At 38.5% G+C, this 14784-nt stretch overlaps 1 protein-coding gene across 1 annotated transcript in view; it reads right to left on the bottom strand.

Moving 5' to 3' along the window:
• Positions 1-14784, bottom strand: part of LOC122810818 (complement C3-like) — a 1708896-nt gene that overhangs the window by 228360 nt on the left and 1465752 nt on the right. The gene's annotated exons all lie outside the window — the stretch shown is intronic.

Genomic DNA, 14784 nt, shown 5'->3' with positions numbered 1-14784 from the left:
ACCAGAGCTAAGACACTTTTAGAATAACAGACACAATAAGCATTCAACCAGCAATTCCCAACTTAGAAGGGTGTAAGCTTCCTCTCTTTTCACAAGAGTGTAGAGCATAAACTTTTCTTAGGTAAGATAACTAGTTTGAAGCCCAAGTGCTTAAATCAAAACTAAGAGGCTTAGAACAACAGTTACAATTTGATCAGGCTACTAGCATGCAATAATAAATGCAGCAGAATAAATGCAACTGAACACTTTAACAACAAGCAGCAAAAAGCAAAATAAAGTAGGAAGAAGTACAAATATGGTAAAAAACGCTGAATAAACTGCAATATATATTTTTTAAGTAAGTGGAAAGGGAAACAGAAGATAATTCAAATTTAAGAGACTAAGGGAGTAGGCTTTCCCAACTGATCTCTCACTACTCAGTATAACAAGCTGATGAGATAGGACTGGGAGAATTATCAAAATCAGATTTATAGTAGGGGCAGGCAATTCAAAAGTCACCAAGTTTAGTACAGCAGTAGGGTGGGTGGGAAAAAATCAAATCCAGACAGGAATAATCAATAGTTAAGCAGAGAACAGCAAGTCAAACAAGCATTCCAGCTAAGTAAAGATGCCGCCAAATATTCTTTGCTCCTTTTTAGATTCCTAATCTACTCTACTCTACTTTGTCAAACATTTGGAAACTTTTGTACAAATTGGAAATACACTGGATTTACTATGTATCCTAAGCACCACACTATCATTGTACTATTTTACTGTCACTTGTGTGTTATTGTACTTTTGTCTATTTTGTATCCCTGGTCAGGTTTTGACCTAAGCTGAGACCAAAATTGGTCAGAATGTTTCAGTGCTCTACCCTGGTAAACAAATTCAAATAAACATGTATATAAATAAATAGACTTTCTATGGTGTATGCCTATGCAAATGCATAAATTAATGAGCATTTGAACATGTTGACTGGCACACAAAGAAACACACAGTAGCAGTAGCACTGAAGTTGCACCTTCGAGTCCTAACTTTTTCAACCTCAGTGTTGAAGATGGTAAACCTGGCGCCTCATCTATTTAAAACAAGCATTAGATCATTGTCCTTGGCCAAGATGGTGGTGCCGTGTATTGCAGCACCCTCTCTGGCTCCCGATATGCACTTTTTGTTTTCGTGTTGTGCAGTGTGAAATTTTCATCGGGGTGAGTCTGCTTTTGTTGTCTAGTGAGAGGACATTGCGGTGAAAATGTTGGTGTTGAAATGTGTAGTAGTGTTTATTTTGCCTGTTTTTCTGACTAAATAATGTGGAGTGGTGGAACTTGGGGACTGCAATTGTGATTGAGCTGATGCAGAGTATGGGAAACGGAATTTTTGCTTGTTTTTTTTTTTAATGGGACTCCTTGAATGCAGCAGTGGGTTAGAGTGATGGAATAAGGAGAAGGAGACAGTCTGGATGGTGGTCTGTGGTGTTGGCAGAGAGGAAAGACTTGGGGGTTGCTGGTGATGGTGTGGCCAGTGAGGCCAGTTGGGCCTGCAGGTAAAGGTGATTGATAGACTATAGTTACAGAGGGTCGGAAGGAAGAATGTTGGACTGGAAGATGCTATGAATGGTTGGGACTGCAGGTAGCAGTGGCTGACTGCAGGTAGCAGTGGTTGGATGGTCACTGGTGATGAGATAATGGTCTGATGGAAAGGGCTATTTATATAACATTGATGGAGAAACATGGTGAAAGCGGTGGATGTATCATGCGTGTTTTTTGATCTTTGGTTGGCTCTTTCACTGTTGTTGTGTATTAACTGTTACTGTTACATGTAGTTGTGTTTTGCTGTTATGCTATTGTGCATGAGCTTGGAGGAACATAATTTTGTTTAGCTGTACTCTGTATGGTTGAATGACAATAAAGTTTTACTTTGCTTTGCTTTGAATCAGGTAAGACAGAGGGACTATGGGGCATTTACAGGGGATGTAAGTTTTGCTGGATCTTGCAGTATGATCCATCGGAGACTAAGAATTTTCTTTTGATAAAAAACTGACAGTCTAATAGTATCAGGGACTATTTTACAGAGTAGAATTACTTATTTGAGCCATGAAATTTGCTTTAAATCAGAATGAAGCTAATTAAATCAAATACTTTTTTAAAACTCTGTTCTAAAATTAAAATATATTGTGTATGTATTGCTAATTAGAAAGGGCTGTCTAGCTTCCCAGTATTTGTTCTTAAAAATCTATTCTACTGCTGTGTTGACACAAATCACAAACAGAATACTCAGTCGAAATCAATAATCACATTAAACATGCTTTCAGATCATTCCGGAATCCTTTGTCAAAAGAGTATATCTTCGGTGCTTATAAAATATAGACATGATGTTATGGTATCAGCTGATCTGTGAAAGGACCTTCCTTCATGGCACTTCATTTGGGTTCATCTTCTCAGTTAATGTTTTTAAAAAAGATGCACAATGTCACATGTAGAGGCATTTATTTATATCACCCCTTCTATTACACTGTGGTGTAACATGTTGTCTATAGTGGTTATAGTGTTCACAAGACTGCAAGTTTGCCCTTGAAATTCGAGAGCACTTTCTTGCAAATTGTGAACTAATAAAGAGCATTTGACACCAGCACTATTAGCAAGTAATATAAGCAGTTTCAGTGAAACTCAGAGGAAGTATTGTTTTTTCAGGGACACACCCTTTGAAATCATAAATACTTAACCCGGGATTATGCAACAGTGGAGAAAAGGGAATTATCCACAATTGGCAAAAGTGCTTGTGGTAAAACTTTTTTGCTGAAACAACAGTTGCCAAAACTGCCGTTGAGCTAGTGACAGGCTCTTGTACCAAAATGAGAACTATTACAGCCTGGAGGATAGGCCTGCCAAGTGGAACACCATCTAACATTCTAATTAACCTTTAAGACTGAGGCCAGTAAACTTGGTGAGATCAAGGGGTTTACACCAAGAACCAGGTCCAGACATGAAGTCAGATGATGTCCAGCTATAGGTAATAGAAGTTGAAGACTGCTTTGTATTGACAGGGAACGAAGTGCCAGAAATCTTATCCTTAGTGCACATTAAGGGCAAGAAGAAGGAGTTTTGATCTTTCTCCCCCTAAACTTTGCAATAAGAAGTATAAAAGCAGACTAGCATGAATGATGGGAAAGCATAAAGGAATTTCTTGTTCCAAGGGTGAAAAGAACATGCCGATAATTATCATCCATCTTTGTCGATCAAAATCATCCATCTTTGTCGATCATTATTAACCATCTTTGTCGATCATTATCATCCATCTTTCTCACCTAAATGTAAAAAAATGCAGACAGAACCATGCTGTCCCAAATGTCAAACAGGTTGATATCCAGGATGCTCCATTTCTGGAAGATGTGTATTAGACATGGCCTTTAAATATGAATCTATAACTTGGAGCAGAAAAGGAGTAGCTGCAAAGACTATCCAATACTTTATTTAAAAAATGTTAACTGCTGAGGACCACTGACAGATTAGGGCTGCCTTCCTGTACAATAGTATGAGCTCATGTCTCCTTTTTGCATGGGTACCACACTGCTGACTACTCTCCAGATAAGGAAACACCCTCACACAGCATTGTCTCCAAGACCCCCAGAGATATGGAGGCTGTTCTTAGCTCAAAATGGCTCATATGGAAGTCTTTCCCTGGGGTGGTGGTGGTGGAGAAACCATATTCCTTGTAAATTTGTTGGAGCCTATGTGAACACTACACCCCATTAGTGAAACAGTCAACAGAACCTGTTATGCATTTGGAAGCAGAAAGGCAACATCTACCATAAGAATGATGGAATGGAATACCATAAGAATGGCCATTAGTCTCTGAAACCAGAAGGCTGTGGATACATGAAAACAACACCACTGACATTTTACAGTCCACAGAAGCACCCACATCCATCTCTACAACCAGACATTATAGTATCTTACATGCTGGAAGACATTAAGTTATAAAATATATAAAAAAAAAAAACAAAAAAAAACAAAAAAAAGGTGAAAAGATCACACAGACATACCATTCAGTAAAAACTGCAAGAGAAACCCAGCCAAGCTAGAGTTTTCATTGTGCAATACCTTAAACCTCCTGCAGTGGAGGCTTATGGGATATATGCACATTACCCTTAAGGACATCAACAGTTTCAGCTATGTGGCTTCTGAATGTCCATGACTTTTTCACCTTTTAAGTCTTTATAGTTACATTCAGGCCAATAAAACCAAACTGCACAAGCTGTGGACATGCATGCTTCAGCCGTTTTATTGGCCTTGTCAGTACACCATAAGTGGATAGTTTGGCTATAGTTTAGAAACACATCAGGTGTGAGGGGAGATGCATGGTGAGCACCAGGGCTCAATGCACATTCATGATGTGCACCACAAATAAACATAAATAAGAGTGGTTTCATTGCCGGCAACAGTGTTGCCAGCCAGGAAACCATGTAAGCCAACATGCATAACAATCCTGTTTAAGTCAGAGCACAGAAGGTCCACGGTTTTGCACGGAATGCCACAATGATCATCAGGTCTTAACAGATAATAGTTTCATAGCCCTCAATCTCTTAGTGCAAGACATCTGGACAAAGCCAAACATAATGGAGGGAAAATGACCCAGAAATAGGGACAGATTTGACATATTTGCTCTTTAGAAATGTACTAGAATAACAATGTGTTTGTGTTAAGATACATTTTCTAAAGGATTTGAAGTCTAAACTCAAATGTATGTTATTATTGAGTCACATCAGTACTGAGATCATCCCAGTGATATGGTAGAAAACCACAAATTTGATAAGGAACACACCAAAAGATATGTAAGGCAAGGATCTGGACATTCTGTGAAAATCTGGACAGTTGAGAGGTATGATTATGTATATGGTTCAAACACAGTACAGGACTGTGTATACAGTAAAGAGTACTGCGAAATCCCATTCCAGGCATTCTGTACTAAAGTTGTGTAAATGATCTATAAGGGTACACGGACTGCTTTGTAAAATACGCACTCAGGAAGTGTGTGTATTGAATAGGGGCACACAAATGAATTGTATGAATGAACACAAGGAAAGAGGACAGGTGAAATGACCTAATGTTCAGCAGATGAGGGCATGTCAATGGAAGACACCAATTACATATAAATATGTTACAGTGGAGACTGCACAATGAAAATGTATATTATGTGACTGTCACACAAGGTGACGTAACAATGGATCTCTGTGTTTGATAAGCAGCCTTACATGAATAATGCAGAGGAAATCTATCAGGGATGTTATATACAATTGGGGCAGGGTGCATATTGTGAAGCTGCGCAAACTGATATGCCTGAATATGAGTGTAATCTCAGCAGAGGTCTTCAGCAGTGGGACACAGGTAAAGGCTCAGGGATAACATTAAAAGAAGCACACACTCATGGACAATATCAGAATAATACCACCAGTAATCCAATGTCCCAGACATAACATATGTGATTCAGAGTGATCAGAGATGATTCTGCACAAACACACTTGTACAACTATTGACATGTTCAGACTCAATGAGTGTAATCACTGACACTGTCCTGGCATTGTAAAATCGGTAGAGGTGTTAGAAGGGACACTGCTATGCCTGCATGTGACATCATGATCAATACAGGCTAGTTGACTGATGTGCATGGCATATATATGCATATCTGGGCCTACCTGATAATACTGAGCACCCATATAGTTGACTTAAAGTAGATTAAGATGATAATAGCGAAAATCCTGTTCACCAAAACCAGAACAGAATGAAACCCAGAACATCAAACTAGACAAGTTGCCATGTCCAGTTTTCCCTTAAGGAAACACATCCAGGGTTACAGACAGCCTACACTAAGTAAGTATCAGTGGTTTTGCAGGGGGGGAATGCCCCACTGCATCCCCCACACCTCCCATAAATTATATATACCAACTCGAAGATTGCAGTACAGTGAGAAAAGGGGAAGTTTCCCAATCCTCACTGTAAAGCAATCTCCATTCCAAACTGCTGATATAACTTTGATATTTAAGATGCATGTTAAACACAGTTATTCATTTATTTGTCAGAGGCTTTATATACAAAGCATTGGCTTTTGTCCTTGAGTTATACTTCTCACATCAGTTTTTTATGTTTTGTATTGTGTTAATGTGCTAAGAAGGCTGTGTCTCTGAGCATTCTTCATGCACTGAATGGTAAAGACTGCTTCTCTGAGCATTCTTCATGCACTGAATGGTAAAGACTGCATCTTTGAGCATTCTTCTTGCACTGAATGATAAGGACTGCATCTCTGAGCATTCTTCATGCACTGAATGGTAAAGACTGCTTCTCTGAGCATTCTTCATGCACTGAATGGTAAAGACTGCGTCTTTGAGCATTCTTCATGCACTGAATGATAAGGACTGCGTCTTTGAGCATTTGACATGCACTGAATGATAAGGACTGCGTCTTCGAGCATTCTTCATGCACTGAATGGTAAAGACTGCGTCTCTAAGCATTCTTCATGCACTGAATGGTAAAGACTGCTTCTCTGAGCAGTCTTCATGCACTGAATGGTAAAGACTGCGTCTTTGAGCATTTGTCATGCACTGAATGATAAGGACTGCGTCTTTGAGCATTCGTCATGCACTGAATGGTAAAGACTGCGTCTTTAAGCATTCTTCATGCACTGAATGGTAAAGACTGCATCTTTGAGCATTCTTCATGCACTGAATGGTAAAGACTGCTTCTCTGAGCATTCTTCATGCACTGAATGGTAAAGACTGCGTCTTTGAGCATTCTTCATGCACTGAATGGGAAAGACTGCATCTTTGAGCATTCTTCATACACTGAATGGTAAAGACTGCTTCTCTGAGCATTCTTCATGCACTGAATGGTAAAGACTGCGTCTTTGAGCATTCTTCATGCACTGAATGATAAGGACTGCGTCTTTGAGCATTTGTCATGCACTGAATGATAAGGACTGCGTCTTTGAGCATTCGTCATGCACTGAATGATAAGGACTGCGTCTTTAAGCATTCTTCATGCACTGAATGGTAAAGACTGCATCTTTGAGCATTCCTCATGCACTGAATGATAAGGACTGTGTCACTGAGCATTCTTCATGCACTGAATGGTAAAGACTGCGTCTTTGAGCATTCTTCATGCACTGAATGGTAAAGACTGCATCTTTGAGCATTCTTCATGCACTGAATGGTAAAGACTGCATCTCGGAGCATTCTTCATATACTGAATGATAAGGACTGTGTCACTGAGCATTCTTCATGCACTGAATGGTAAAGACTGCGTCTTTGAGCATTCTTCATGCACTGAATGGTAAAGACTGCTTCTCTGAGCATTCTTCATGCACTGAATGGTAAAGACTGCGTCTCTGAGCATTCTTCATGCACTGAATGATAAGGACTGTGTCACTAAGCATTCTTCATGCACTGAATGGTAAAGACTGCGTCTTTGAGCATTCTTCATGCATTGAATGGTAAAGACTGTGTCTATGAGCATTCTTCATGCACTGAATGGTAGTTTATTTTGTTCTAGGTTGTGTAAGATTATATCAGCTCTTATTGGCCTCATTCTAATATACTTTGTATGTTTAGAAAATAGATGAAGTATACACCAAGACAACGGAGCCAAGACCCAGCTATAGCAATGGTTATAAGACCAAAAGCAAAAACAAACAAAGTTACCATGCGCTGGGTCAAATGGTTGAATATGAAACAATTCTAGAGTTAATCAGTCCAAGTTCAAGTTCACAAACTCCCATACAAAAAACAATGAACGCTGCTGTCGTAGTATGAAAAAGCAGTTTATTAGTACAAATCTGTAAGCGCTTTCACCCGTAGGCTTCCTCAGACAGTATAAACATATATCCTCCATTCACATCTTATATACAGGAGTAACCCAAATCATTGGTTGAAAGCTGTCATGTGCATACTAAAAAATGTCTCCTACTTAAAACAATACAAGCGCTAAAATTTCATTTTATAAATTTCATACAAAAGTAAAAACAGAAAAAAACACACTCAAGAGACTTAAAAGAGTGCAAACCTGCTCATAAAAATATTAAAAGCCAGAGCAGTAAATACAGTTAAAAACACATAAAAATAAAACACTCAAATACATAGAATAAAAGTGTGAGTAGTATCCTAAAACTATTAATGAGGTCTATAGCACCTCCTTTTCCTCAGAACAGGTGCTATATGTACCTTATCATTAAGACCAGGGGGCTTATCCGCCCTGCATCTAATAATCCATCTCATTTCCCTCTCAAGAGTATCATTAATAATATCACCACCCCTAACATTAGTGAAAACTACCTGTAATATACAGAACATAAAGGTATGTTCTGGACCTGTGGTTTTAACATGCTTCGCTAATGCATTCGTATCACTCCCTATCCTAATCTGATAGAGGTGCTCTCTGATCCTTTCTTTCAAGGTCCTATTCGTTTTACCTATGTAAAACGAAGGACAGGCAGAACACCTAGCTAGATAAACCACATGAGAGCTCATGCAGTTAGTGTTGGTATGTAATTTATACTCAAAAAGTGTAACGGGATGTACAAAGGAAGTGCTGCTGTCTATAAATGCACATTGATTACAACGTCCACAGGGACGTGTATTGTGGACCATTCCAGAAATACTATTTGGAAAACTATTAAAGCTTTTATGGCATAACAAACTCTTTAAGTTAGGTTTATTCTTATACGCTACCATAGGTTTGGAACCTACTACTTCCTTAACTATTGGATCTAGAGTTAATACTTCCCATCGTTTCTCTAGGATGCCCCTAATAGCTCCTGCGTCTTGAGTAAAAAACAATGGAGCTCTCAGTGTATTGGAAGGACTCAGGGAACCAGATGGTATTATCTCAATAGGTCTCATGGGAGGGTGGCTCAAAGACTTGTATACTTTAGGAAGACCCTGACAAATGGGTATCCGTGGATTCCTAACTCTTAAGTATTGATACAAATCATCAGAAATGTCATTATTCAATAGCAACTCATCAAGCATATCAAATACTCGGAACACTTTTTCAGTAACAGCCTGCATATTAATCTTACTATAAAAAGACCTTTCACTCAATAACAAGTTCATACTTGCCATGTAGTCAGTTAATTCCATCAAGACTATGGGTCCACCCTTGCCGGCTGGTCTAATAACAATATTAGGATCCATTTTCAAAAAATTAAGGGCCTGCCTCTGTTGAAAATCCAAATCCCGTCTACCCTTAAACCCTCTTTTACTCTTACCAAAGTACTCATAGATGTCATTCTCAACAAGGCGTGAAAAAGTATTTAACAAAGGATGCAGTTGAGGTATATACACACTATTAGATCTAAACTGGACCTGATGTGTATCACAATCTAAAGTAGATCTAATAGTGTGCATATACCTCAACTGCATCCTTTGTTAGACCTATTGTCTCTGGGCAGGGATGGCTCACCGAACCTATGTCCATTTATCTTGAATATTTTTCATGTCCTTTAGTTGATGGCAACTCACACATTTTAAGAGATAGTAAACAGTTTTTGTTGGAACTCAATGCTTACATGAAAGACGTAGACCCCTTGAGTGAATTTGTATTAGTTACATTAGATGTGGTGAGTTTATTCACCACTATACCTAATGACCTGGGGGTCATGTTCTTTCAGAATTATTTACGATCTAAATCTGAAATTAATGGTAAATTTATAGATTTATTGGCCCTATTTTTGGAAACCATACTCACTAACAATGTTTTCATGTTTGGGGATGACCTTTACCTGCAAAATGATGGCGTAGCTATGGGCACCTCATGTGCCAATAGCTACGCCAACATTGTCATGGCTTGTTGGGAGGAACAATTTATTTTTCAGACTTGCCTTTTTAAGGAACATGTAGGTTTTTATAAGAGATTTGTGGACGACCTCTTTTTCATTTGGTTTGGTACTATTGATGAGTTGTTATTGTTCTTCCAAGAACTGAATCAGTCCACAGGTTTCTTGAAGTTCACTTTGAACTATTCAAGAGACACCATTGCTTTCTTAGATGTCCTCCTGACTAGACTCCCTAATGGACTCTTGAACACCTGCATACATAGGAAACCTTGTTACAGGAATGCCTTGCTGCATCGGCAAAGTATGCATCCTACTTATGTGTTCAACAATGTCATGAAGGGACAAATTATGAGGGCAGCTAGATTGAATCCTACTGAAATTGGCTATGAAGAAGAACTTAATAGGATGAGGCATATGTTTGTTAACAGAGGGTACAGTGAGTATACTTTTAACAGGATGCAGTTGGAGGTTGACACACTTAGATCTAATATAGCTAAACCATATTTTTCTGAACGCCCTAGTATAGGAGAGATAATACCATCTGGTTCCCTGAGTCCTTCCAATACACTGAGAGCTCCATTGTTTTTTACTCAAGACGCAGGAGCTATTAGGGGCATCCTAGAGAAACGATGGGAAGTATTAACTCTAGATCCAATAGTTAAGGAAGTGGTAGGTTCCAAACCTATGGTAGCGTATAAGAATAAACCTAACTTAAAGAGTTTGTTATGCCATAAAAGCTTTAATAGTTTTCCAAATAGTATTTCTGGAATGGTCCACAATACACGTCCCTGTGGACGTTGTAATCAATGTGCATTTATAGACAGCAGCACTTCCTTTGTACATCCCGTTACACTTTTTGAGTATAAATTACATACCAACACTAACTGCATGAGCTCTCATGTGGTTTATCTAGCTAGGTGTTCTGCCTGTCCTTCGTTTTACATAGGTAAAATGAATAGGACCTTGAAAGAAAGGATCAGAGAGCACCTCTATCAGATTAGGATAGGGAGTGATACGAATGCATTAGCAAAGCATGTTAAAACCACAGGTCCAGAACATACCTTTATGTTCTGTATATTACAGGTAGTTTTCACTAATGTTAGGGGTGGTGATATTATTAATGATACTCTTGAGAGGGAAATGAGATGGATTATTAGATGCAGGGCGGATAAGCCCCCTGGTCTTAATGATAAGGTACATATAGCACCTGTTCTGAGGAAAAGGAGGTGCTATAGACCTCATTAATAGTTTTAGGACACTACTCACACTTTTATTCTATGTATTTGAGTGTTTTATTTTTATGTGTTTTTAACTGTATTTACTGCTCTGGCTTTTAATATTTTTATGAGCAGGTTTGCACTCTTTTAAGTCTCTTGAGTGTGTTTTTTTCTGTTTTTACTTTTGTATGAAATTTATAAAATGAAATTTTAGTGCTTGTATTGTTTTAAGTAGGAGACATTTTTTAGTATGCACATGACAGCTTTCAACCAATGATTTGGGTTACTCCTGTATATAAGATGTGAATGGAGGATATATGTTTATACTGTCTGAGGAAGCCTACGGGTGAAAGCGCTTACAGATTTGTACTAATAAACTGCTTTTTCATACTACGACAGCAGCGTTCATTGTTTTTCGTATGGGAGTTTGTGAACTTGAACTTGGACTGATTAACTCTAGAATTGTTTCATATTCAACCATTTGACCCAGCGGATGGTAACTTTGTTTGTTTTTACTTTGTATGTTTGTCAAGAACTGCCAGCAAGATATGTAGTTTCTCTTGTTATCAGACATAAATGTTTTATTAAATGTTTTATAAAAGTAGCTCTCATTTTTGAGTAGCTATGGTCAGGTTTTTGTTTTGAACCGTAGCTTGTTTTAAGGGTGTGTTAGATTTCTGATTTTTCCTAAAAGATTTTTCTCTCTTATTTTATTATACTTACAGTCAGCTTCTTGAAGTGTTAATCAAGTTGTATGACATTTATAATTAATTTAAATGAAGTATCACTTTGGTTGTTTTAATTTAGCTTATATTTATTTTTAATGTAGAGGTTAATGTCCGTGGAGAGACTGTGATATCATATTTTTAGATATTTACTTGTATCCTAATAGCCCTTTCCTGTGTGCGATTGGTATTTGTTGTTGTGAAGATTACTTCTATTGGCTATTTGGTTTATGCATTTGATTTGACCCATACTATGCTCATAATCGCCTTTCACTATGTACGATTGGTGCTTGATGTTGTAAAGATTATTTCTACTGGCTATACAGTTTGTGTATTTGATTGGATCATGAAAGCAATAGCTACCTTGAATTGGCTATGTGATAGTTGTACTGCTTTCTTATCCAGATACTCTATATTTACATCTAATTCATAAATGTTTGGAAGACAACATTCTTATCAATATTCACTATGCATGTACCACTTGCTCTATTTGTGCAAGGTGTTGCATATTTGATTTATTGGAAACTAAAGACTGCCTGTTTTCCTTAATGATGATGATAGAGTCTAATAGTTGTTATAGCTGAAATAAGTGCCGTTCACTCCAGTAAGTTAATAAAGTGACAACCTAAAAGTGTTATTGCACTATTTCTGGTATTTGGCTTTTACATTGATGATTTTGTAATGATTTTTATTTTTGAGCTTAAGTCTAGTTTTAGAGTGACATTGTATGGTATAGGTAGTGGACAGCTGGTTCATTACTCCATTGGCTAAGAGAACTATCTGGGTAGATTGGATGAGAAATGTCAAGGCCTTTATTGGTTGGTAGGGATAAAGAAATACATTATTAGACAGTGCATTGTTAGCATGCTGTTTCTGCTTGCTTTTGATCATAGCAGCCTTAGTAATTGGCTGCTGGCATTGATGTTGCATACCGTCTGCTCAGAGGTGACATGTGCTTGACATACAAGGCCATGTCCAACCTGGAATTAATGGACATGCTCCACCTCAAAAAATCCAAATCCACCAAAACCACTAGAGCAAGCGACTTAAATCTTAGCACGGATATAAATAGGACGTGCTGGAGGGATAGATGTATCACTCAGAGACTCCCTATGCTGTGGAATAAAATCCCGGTCCATGTGAGGCAGAGCACCTCGCTGACTCTGTTCAAGAGAAATCTAGACCTGCGGATGGGAGATCGTAGGTTTACCCCGGGAATCATCTCTGTGTCACTGCTGGACAGAGGCACAACAAACTAATGGGCACAGTATTTTTTCATATAAGGGGTGGCGTAAGCCACAAAAATTTGGGCTAGGCTTATAAATGCCTTAGGGCAGATAGCCTAGTATAAACCTATGAACCTATGAACCTATGTGATTATTGGTTCATAAGATGTGTCTATTTTAGCTATGAATGGACAAGCCGACAAATGTTTGAAAACGATTGGTGTTATAGTTTTTAGTGTTTAGTTCAATATGAATGTTTATCTGTATTTTAGAATTATTTGTAGACTGGCCAAATTTTTGGGGCAAAATATGATGAATTTTATTGGATGTTTGCTACTTTAAATGTATGTTTTTTATGAATTTGTAAGTTGATCTGAAGAAGGGTTTTAAAAACCTGAAAGTGCTCATTTTTATGTCTGTGAAAATTTATTGATGATTTATCTGTGGTGGCTTACATTTGATATATATATATATATTTATATATATATATATATATATATATATATATATATATATATATATATATATAGAGCACAATCCACACTGTCACAAATGTTACCCATGTCATTAGATAACGCACATGCATCTGGTGTAACAACTTGATGGGGGTTCTGCACCATCAGACAGTAATGCCTATGCCACAAAAAGAATACCTAGGTATGGCCAATAGGATGTGCGGCAGCTCACTGTGACAAAGGTGGTACCCATCACTTGCACATGAAGAAGGGTGCATTGTACTAAGTTACTGGTGTGATGTAGGGTGTGAACCATGGCGGTATTATGGCCTCTGATGTGCATGTCCTTCACATACTCAGTAGTTGTGTTACATACAGGGGAGTAGTCAGCACTGCGTCCACATGCTGGTGGATGTTCCACTTACCATCTACCCCAGGACACAGGTCACATACCTATTGGTCTGACTATAGGGTGTGATGTCACTTACCATCTACCCCAGGACATACGTAACATACCTACTGGTCTGATTATAGGGTGTGATGTCACTTACCATCTACCCCAGGACACAGGTCTCATACCTATTGGTCTGATTATAGGGTGTGATGTCACTTACCATCTACCCCAGGACACAGGTCACATACCTATTGGTCTGATTATAGGGTGTGATGTCACTTACCATCTACCCCAGGACATAGGTAACATACCTATTGGTCTGATTATAGGGTGTGATGTCACTTACCATCTACCCCAGGACACAGGTCACATACCTACTGGTGTGATTATAGGGTGTGATGTCACTTACCATCTACCCCAGGACACAGGTCACATACCTATTGGTCTGATTATAGGGTGTGATGTCACTTACCATCTACCCCATGACACAGGTCACATACCTACTGGTCTGATTATAGGATGTGAGATCACTTACCATCTACCCCAGGACACAGGTCACATACCTACTGGTCTGATTATAGGGTGTGATGTCACTTACCATCTACCCCAGGACACAGGTCTCATACCTATTGGTCTGATTATAGGGTGTGATGTCACTTACCATCTACCGCAGGACACAGGTCACATACGTATTGGTCTGATTATAGGGTGTGATGTCACTTACCATCTACCCCAAGATACAGGTCTCATACCTATTGGTCTGATTATAGGGTGTGATGTCACTTACCATCTACCCCAGGACACAGGTCTCATACCTATTGGTCTGATTATAGGATGTGATGTCACTTACCATCTACCCCAGGACACAGGTCACATACCTATTGGTCTGATTATAGGGTGTGATGTCACTTACCATCTACCCCAGGACACAGGTCTCATACCTATTGGTCTGATTATAGGGTGTGATGT

Source organism: Protopterus annectens, chromosome 9.part0 (genome assembly GCF_019279795.1).
Source record: "Protopterus annectens isolate FY-2018-M chromosome 9.part0, PAN1.0, whole genome shotgun sequence".
Taxonomy (NCBI): domain Eukaryota; kingdom Metazoa; phylum Chordata; order Ceratodontiformes; family Protopteridae; genus Protopterus; species Protopterus annectens.
Note: the sequence above shows the minus strand (reverse complement) of the source record. Positions and strands in the feature narration are given on the sequence as shown.